Source organism: Agrilus planipennis, unplaced genomic scaffold (assembly GCF_000699045.2).
Source record: "Agrilus planipennis isolate EAB-ADULT unplaced genomic scaffold, Apla_2.0 scaffold61, whole genome shotgun sequence".
NCBI classification, from domain to species: Eukaryota; Metazoa; Arthropoda; class Insecta; order Coleoptera; family Buprestidae; genus Agrilus; species Agrilus planipennis.
The window spans coordinates 1224689-1234206 of record NW_020438922.1 but is presented as its reverse complement, the minus strand read 5'-3'; the positions used below and the strand labels follow the sequence as shown (position 1 = coordinate 1234206).

Sequence of the window (9518 nt, the reverse complement as noted above, 5' to 3'; positions counted from 1 at the left end):
GTCAAACCTACACTAGCAAGGAGATCGGGCTGAAACTATAGCTACAAGCTATCCAAGGATGGTACTATAGAATGTCACCTCAAGGTAGGCCTAGTGGCGTCATCTCTTGGTTAGGCCGGAAACTTATCAATCCACCCTCCCCCATAACTTTTTATGGGGGTGAGACCGCCACGAACTTTTTATGGTACACTGGTGGGGAGACCTCCTCTTTCGATCCCACATACCCCCACCCCGAAGGGGCGGCCATCATCTAGACATTTATCAAAATATTTTTTCTAAAGATTAAATTTTATATACACCAGCCACCACCCACTGCTGTCATAAACCACCTGCAATTAGAAATGTGATATGTTTTTGAAGGTTCAGATTCAGTATACAAAAACAATACGAATAAATAATCTAAAAATAATCAAAAGCTGTAAAAATTTCTTATTTATGTTGTGTTCTAATACATAGTAGTGCAAAATAGCTTCATGTGAAGTTAAAATGCTATGGTTAGCTACTTTCAAAAATAAATAAAACGATATTATAGGGTACTAAAATATAAAAGTATGCAGTAATCATAAACCAAACAGGCATTGTCAATAATACATAAAAATTCATGCTAGCAAATGGCGTTTTGAAAAACTGATGACAATTTATCGTATCCAATGTTTTTTATTACAGATCCATATACATGTATACCAATAAAATATTTTTTGTTCAAAGTTTATTTAATCGTTTGGATGATTTTTATACTTCTGATTGGATTTTAATTACCCATCCATAAAAAAGCAATCCTAGATATATGTATAAACTAGCGACTCGCCCCAGCTTCGCACGGGTGCAATGCTAATGCTAAATATGTATATTTTTGTTTTGTTTAGATTATTATCGAGAAGGGGAAATCTTCAAAAGATACCCCCTGAACATACTAAATATACTACAGAATGTCTTTATATACAACATTCACAGTGTTTTTGTCATTAGACAATACAAACCGGCCTCCCGGCCGGTACCGCCGCAACCGCTATGTCCCTGCATTTTAAATCTGTAATATCTTCGAAAATATTCATTTAAATTACATGCTGTAAAGGGCCATATTGATCTATATTAAATGCACAATGTATTTAAGGTACTTAATTGGATAAGAATTAATGCTGTATTGCCTACAATCGCTTCGTAAATAAGTCATTATTTCTCATAAAAAGTAAAGGATAAAAATGGTTATTGTGGGTTATCCCTAAGAGATAGACATATACCATCCCGGACTTTTTTGTAGACCCTTTTAAGATGTACAATATTGTAGTACATTATTTTGATCTATCTCGTAGGGTTCAGCCAGCGTTTGCAATGTAAGCGCAAAAAATGTGTTTATTTACGACATCACATTAGAAACCTCTAAAATTATCAGTGTTTCCCTACTATATTATGCATGTATTATACATATAAACCTTCCTCTTGAATCAATTTATCTTTTAAAAAAACCGCATCAAAATCCGTTGCGTAGTTTTAAAGATCTAAGCATACATAGGGACAGACAGCGGGAAAGCGACTTTGTTTTATACTATGTAGTGATACCATTTTCTTACGATAAAATGTTGTTAAACCATTTTTTAAAGGCAATTCTTTTTAAAAGTCTAGTACCTACCCTACCGTCGCCAAATAAAAACATTCGACAAGGCACTAATAACTATTACAGCGAAAGCGAAATGCTTTTGGTTTGAAAGCTTCTTCTAAAATTGCGGTGCAAAGTAAAAGGTCCTTAGTGTTTACTGATGATGTAAGCACTGTGAGCAAAGATGCTTTAGTTTTCCTTTGTCGCACATTTTTTGCAAGTTATTGATCGCGGAAGATAAATTGGTCAACAATTGACAAAAAAATGTCTTTTTTTTTTTACTCTTCATTGGGGTACTCGAACAGGTATAGGTAATGTTCCTCAAAGAAACCCGTGTGGTGTCGTGGGTCACCCAGTTGGGTGACAACATTCGCCAATCTCTCTAACTCTGCAAAGAAAATTTAGAGGGAGAGAGACAGAGTTAAACGCACTCATGTCATGCGATAATAAAAAATTCGGAAAATAATTACTTTTTATAATTTTATGTACAGTAAAAGTTCCTTATTCACGGTTTCCTTATTCGCGGGTGAAAAAATTGCAACCCAGTTCCTGTATTTGCGGCTAAAAATTTCATTATTCGCGGATGCAATCGGTAAACAGAAAAGGATTCGGTGTCATTTATTAAGAGTATTGACCGCAATAGACCACTCGTGCCTACTGTGAATTATTCCAAAAATGTGGGTTTCTATTCTAAACATTGTGATTTAACGCTAGGAGATAAATATCTGATTTTTTGTATAGTAACAGATAAAGATTCACACTAACTCGGCACGTTTTTAGTTTTCAATAATATGGTCATTAAAAGCTTTCAAAAGTGCTTAAAGTTGACGCATCTTGGAGGACACGTATTTTCTATAGAAATTAAAAAATTAAAAAATGGTCTTCGACAGGCTTTAGAACAAAGCTTTATCTATCTTAATACAAAATTTTAAACCTCTGCTCTAAACATTAAACTCATGATATCTAGAACCGATAAGCATGTTTTTACTCTACGGCGCGTGTACTACTGAATCCCCTTAATGTATCGGCATCTTTTGAGTATGTACTGTACTATTAATTTTAATTGCGAATTTCTCAAAAGATAGATTTTATTCTGATACATATTGGTTTTATTTTAGATCCTTAGAACGTATCCCCTATGATTCCATACTAATTACCATTCCATATCCACGGTTTCTGTATTCGCGGCATATTTATGGAACGTATACCCCGCGAATAAAGAGCTTCTGGGAGCCTGTGACGTGACCAGGATTTGCCAAAGGGGAGCTTCAAGGTAAAAATGCTGAAAATCTACATTATCTATCAACCTGTATCTTCATTTCGGCTGAACTGATTTAGATGTAACTTTACAGACATGAAAAGAAATGTTGTCGGGAGCAATCTATAGACTACTTTTTGTTTTTTGCCAATTAATTAACTTGACAACATACTGCTTATTGCATTGTCTGTACCTCACATTCCTCAAACTGCAACATAATAAAAAACCTCCCATTACAGTCGATGAGGAGGGTTTTCACTTCCTAACACACCTCCCTTGTGGCTACATCACTGCTGGGAACAGTTGGAGGAGGAGATCACAGATTTAAGCGTTGTCCCAGACGAAACTTTGTATGTACCTACAGACATTGCCCTTGAGGGTGTCCTGCAGTTCCTGCATTTAAATGCAGTTTTGTATGTTTAAATAAATATTACACTTAAATGTTTACAACACGAAGTGTATGATAAAATAATATTTAAGTTTATGGTCTGATGATCCTGATAAAGTTGTGGAATTTTTAATGTGTTCTAAATTATACTTGTCTTGATTGTTTATTAACAATTTCAGAAGAAAAAACATTAATGTAAATAATATCTTTAATGCTCTATAGTTTTTGAAGTAAAACTTCTTTATCGACGCTAGGAGGTAAATTTACTAAGGTATAAAACCGAAAGATGTAACGTCACGCGTCACAGCGTCACGCGCCACATGTGACCCTGGTGGATATGTCCAAAAGGAGTCATTTTAACAGGCTTCAGAAGCTAACCTGTTAGTAGTAACCGAAAATCCGAAAATTGCCATGCTGTATATGTATTAATGCATTTGTGTTTGTTTGTTTTGATTTGCAATTCCTCTCTGAAATTTTGTATGGTGCAAGCGTAACAAAACTGAACCAATATTCCGCATTCGTCCGCTTGAAATAAAGTTGTATATTTCTGGTGTTTAGTGGCTAGTTTAAAGAAGTTTCACTTCTTACGCATGTACACTAATACACGCTCGTCCCTTTTCTTTTTTTATTGAACCGAGTATTATTAAAGGGTAAATTTATTAATCTATTATTACTATGTAAGGAAGTTAAGAGTAGAAATTTCGTGTTGAATGGAATAAATGTAAAATAATATTAAAGGAACAAAAACTTTTCAAATTATTGAAGTCCGAAGTTCGATTGTAATTGTACACTGGGACATATGGCGGTCTACTGATCAATTATTATTGATTCATGAGATCAATAATTATTTCTGCACGGCTCTGATATTGAAGAAATAATATTTTTTATCTTATCTAAAAGATAAGGTAAGTAGATACAATATTCCTTTTAGGAAATAATTTGCAAAACATACAGTTAAATATTAAAATAAAACATTTGTTATGCACTTACTTAACGCATTAAGTAAACATACTTATCAGCGTACGCAATATTTGTTATTTTTGCGTAACATTATGAAAAATATAGTTATAAATTGGCTACATAAGAAAAAATTTTTAGATGTAAAGTATGAAAATTATTATAAAAATTGAATAACAAAAAATTTTAATGGTTTAGTAACATAATATTATAGTCACAAATCTATCATTTTTAACCATTAAATAGAAATCGATGTTTTTTATTTTCACTATTATGACTATTACTATCAATGTCTTAGAAGATGTCATCCCACCGTACTATATAATCCTTCTTATCCTTATTGATTTGTTCTACTTTCTATAATTCCTCCTCATTTCTAACCTTTTCTATCTTTGCCATAATCATCATCATCATCCCCCTTGCTCGTCCTCATTTCGCATCCCTTCAGAGCCGTACTTCAAACGCACACTTTTAATAATCCTTTCTGAAATCGCAAATTAACCCTTCGAGAGCACAGAAAGGCGCTATTTCTTGTTTTATGCCTCTAAAAGCTCTCAACAACCCTACTTTCACTTTACTCATTTTGATTTACTTTTATTTACTTTGATTCCTTGCTGTTCTTTTTTTTTTATTCATTTGTAGCATGTTTTTAAATAATAATTACACTTATTTGCATAAATTAACAACAAATAACAAAAAGAATAAATTAATGACGATAGAAATAAATAAACTTTAGCAGGTCAACCGTTTAAGCTTTTACTGTAGCTGGTAATAGATATTAATTAATTAAAAAATAGGAAGTACTTTTGACATTGATTATAATAAGATTAAAGTTCGATTCCTGCAATTGCTATCCTGTAGGATGGAACTGTATCATTCAAGAAAATCCAAATAACAAATAGAAAACTAATGAGTATAGTTGTTGCCAAAAAAAGATAAAAAATCAGTATTTATTAAAATCAAATTATTTTAACGATCAAAATATTCTGTGCATTTCTTTTTTGATACTGGCAGGAAAAAATAAAGAATAGTTGATACAACTAAGTGATGAAGAAGTATATTCCACGCGTTCACCAAATTATGACTTTTCGATGCCGATAAAGAAGCGTGTAATTTCTATGTTCGATGCACTTTTTACCTTATCTGTATAAGTAAACATAACTTTATTTTCGAATGTGCCTAATTTCCCATTTTTCGACGAATACTAATAATATTCAAACGGTTTAAAATTACAAACAAGATTAGAATCCTTAAAAAAACATCTCAAAACAAACGTTCCTACAGAAAGTTGTGAAATCCCTTTCAATTCTGAAAATGCGTGATTCAAAATCTCGTTCGAAAGCAAAATTAATATGTAAGTAGATTATTTTTGGGGAAAAAAACTTTGTGCTAGGAAACAAACTATCTTTACAACCTATATCAGGGATGGCGAACCAATGGCACGCGACACAATATTTTGGGCACGTCACTAATGTTTCTGTCATTGATTCTTTAATCAAGGAATTTTCAGCAAGATTTTCTCACTTCAGAGAATTATCGGAAATACTAATACGAAAGTTTATTATGTACCCTGATGTGATATTTGATAAAATAAATTGAAGAATCAGAAATGCAGCTGATTGATTTCTAGTGTAGTTCAATATAATTCAAAAAGTTGTTGGAACAAGGAAAGAGTTGAGAATTGAAACAGAAAGATCGACGGGTAATACAAGTGAAAATGCTAATAACAAAATTTTGGAAACATGGAATGCGATAACAAACACATTTAATTTTTTGAAAAAGCTGGCATATGATATTTTAATAATGTTTTCATCAACCTATGCCTGCGAGTCATTATTTTCAGAGATTAATAACATAAGAAACTCGCAGTTACAAACCGTTTGGTAGATGACTCCAGTTCAGCATGCATTCTGCTAAAATTAACATCTTACAACCCTAACATAAGTTATTTGTCATATAATCTGCAAAAACAGAAGTCACACTAATTTTACTTTAATTTAAATTACACGTATAATTTAAACATTGCAAAATGTTTCTATTTTCTTGTAGAATTTTGAGTTGATATTATTTATTATCATTATTTTCCCAATAATCACACAGACAAAATTATTTGATGGCACGTCTATGACCTGATTAAACTTTTCTTTATAAAAATGGCACGACGGTACTTAAAGGTTCGCCATCCCTGACCTATATCATTAAGGTGCATAATTATGCTATCAAAAATCGTTTAAAAACGTAAACATGGATGTGCATGAACGAATGTGAGTTAACAAAAACCCATCACGCTGTTGAATAATCATAAAAAACATAATTTAAAATAAAATATTTATGTAAGTACTACACGCGTCGCTTATCCCATATTAAACTCACCTTCGATCGTTTTAAATTTCGACCGTTGTTGTAAAATCCATAAAAACAACAACTGGAACGTACGATAAAACGATAGTAAAATTTCGTTCGTTGGAATGTTTTTATTTACGCACAAACGAAAACGGTAACATTGTTATACGTAGGTAGGCGGCGACGGATGACGCGAAAGCGCAACGCTTTTTATACGAGAACTTGCGAAGGCTTTGAAGTAACTCGACTGAATGACAAAATCGACAGATTGACGCGGTTGGTCTTTGATAATGATAACGGCCAATCGTAAATGATTCCACGCAGAGGTAAAGCGATCTTACACCTACAATGCTTGGATAAAATACAGTGTAGATGTATCCATCGCAGAAGGCGCCTTTTTCTTTCGCGACATTGTGAGGTAAGCACCACTGTTGGCGCTTTCGACAAACAAAGTTCCATTTTCTGCGCCTTGTGAAAATTGGGACGTTGTCGTGTGGCGTGCAAGGATGGACACCGAGCGGGAAAAATCCATAAGTAATTAGCAGGACCGTTTTAAATTACAGGGTGGCTCGAGCTAGTACCAAAATGCACGATAGCGGGTACGGGACAGGAAAGGGAAAGGGGAGAGCAGAAAAAGGTCCCAAAATGCGTAAAGAAACTGGAGTTGTAAGGTTATTCCAAAAAGTTTTGCGGTAATTGTGGATAGGTATCGCTGAACAAACAATTCTACGAATTTCCTGAAATTCTGGACGGCTACAAAAGCGATAGGTTTCCATCATCATAAGGTCGTCAGTCCTACGACTGGTTGGACACGTACCTCCACTATTTCTTATCCTGAGTTAATCACCGCATTTCCCTAAAACTAGAACATTCCACATCCTTAACTATTTACGAAAAATTAATCTAATCTAGGTCTACCTCTACCCTTCCTAACTTCCGTTTCTGCCTCTAATATTTCTCTGAGTAGATCTTCATGCCTGAGAAGGTGTCCTACCAACCTATCTCGCCTATTTCATATTGACTTCCATAGAGTCCTGTGTTCTTCTATTCTTTATAATAACTTTTCATTTTTAACCGTCTCTATCCACGGTATCTTCATCATTCGCCTATAAAACCACATTTCAAACGCTTCTAAGCTTTTCTTTTCCGCCGCACCTTCTATCCATGTTTCGCATCCGTACAGCGCCGCACTCCAAACGTGCACCTTTAACAACCTTTTTCGAATATCTAAATTAACCCTTCGCGTGCATTGAAGTGACTTATTTTTATTGAACGCGACTCGACCCTGTGCTATCCTCTGCTTTATATCCCTACTACTCCTTCCGTCCTGACTTTCTGACTTCCTAGATACCTAAAATTGGCCACTTTTTTTAATTTTTCGTCTCCTATCTTTACATTAGCTCTTTCCCTACGTTTTCTTCCCTTGCATACCAGTATTTTTGTTTTACTTTTATTTATTTTCATACATTACTGTTTTGTCAGCACCGCACCCACTTTATTTAAAGCTATCTCTAACTCATCCTTGCTACATGCTAATACTGCTATATCATCTGCAAATCTAAGCATATCATTCACCCCTGTATATCTACCCCTACATTTGTACTGTTTTTAATGATGTTGATCGCGTCTTTTCGATGTATAGATTAAAAAGTAGTGGTGACAGTGTGCATCCTTCTCTGAGTCCCTTCCTAATATTTACTTCTCTACGTTGCTGCTCCAGCTCTATAACTGTCTGTTGCTCTTTATACAAACTAAGTATCACTCTTACAGGTTTCCAAAGGTCATAAAAAACCATTTTGATTATTATAACAGTTGTTTGTAAAGAAAATTAGCATAAAGAAAGTTCTCCACAAAATTTACGTAGAACCAATGTATATAAGGCATAGAAAATCTGGGCGTTGAAGTTTTTACATGGTATCCTTTGTAAGACTAATCATCAATGGGTATGTTTTATATCACAATTTTGTTAATCACTGTTCGTGTTCATCGACTTTTTCTTCTTTCAATTATCATCTCAACTTTTCTGCATCCACATTACATTGATGCCACAACCTTTTGTGTAATTCTGGGTATATTAACAAGTTCAGATCTGACTGGGATTGTAAATTTAGACCCTCAGTAATAAGGTTGAACTTTGAACAACAATTTATTATGATCAACTGCACAAAAAGACTGCTACATAACCATTAAATTAGAGTTCAACGAAGATGAAGCATCGATCAACCCAACCGTAATGTAACCTAGTCTGTAAACTTCCGTTTCCGTTGACGTTAGCGTCCTCCATTGCGAACTATTAAAATGTCACCCTCAACGAACGAAAAGAAGTACAACTTTAGAAATCAAGTGATAAGCAAATCAAACAAAACTTGGAGCAACTTTCTTATGGTGCTCTGAAGACCAAACATTCTTTAATCATTCTGCAACCGTAAAAGTCGCAACCGTTTTTGGATATTCGCAGACAATGTTTGGATGTTGTAGCGCCCCTCGAGTGGTGATTCTAAAGTTTGCTCACCACTACCATTCACGCATCAACGAGTTCTATCTGATCCAAATAAGTCAACGTTAAATATACGATTAAACGTTTTATTTGCCTACAAACAGTGTGAGCGTTACTGCTTATCAATTAGCATCGATTTTCTTTATTTTCCCACTAAATCGCGTAGTTTAGTTGAAGGGATTTGAAGGAAAAAAGGGACAATCGTAACGAGCCAATCTGTTTAATATTTAAGTAAATGGGAGCAATGTTTCGAGTATTTTATATAAAGCTACATATTCCGAAATTTCACTTAACTCTGTCTTAACAATTTAGCGTTCAATTAATTTTAACTAAAAAGAGGCCACTTTAATGTGATTTTTAAATGTAAAAAATATTTTTTTAAATAGGGACCATCATCTTGTTGCGAATAAGTTAACCAAATAAAAATACAAATTTGAAATTAATTAGCTGGTTATCCCTATAAACGTGGAGACCTATA

The 9518-nt window shown here is 34.0% G+C and overlaps 1 protein-coding gene across 2 annotated transcripts in view; it reads right to left on the bottom strand.

Moving 5' to 3' along the window:
• Positions 1-9518, bottom strand: part of LOC108732755 (probable phospholipid-transporting ATPase IM) — a 62285-nt gene that overhangs the window by 45266 nt on the left and 7501 nt on the right. The window contains exon 1 of one of the 2 annotated variants that reach the window (XM_018463712.2): positions 6574-6801. The exons of the other annotated variant lie outside the window; for it this stretch is intronic. The gene's annotated coding sequence lies outside the window, so the exon portion shown is untranslated. Of the gene's footprint in view, positions 1-6573; positions 6802-9518 lie in introns of those variants that run through there. 2 annotated transcript variants of the gene reach the window in all.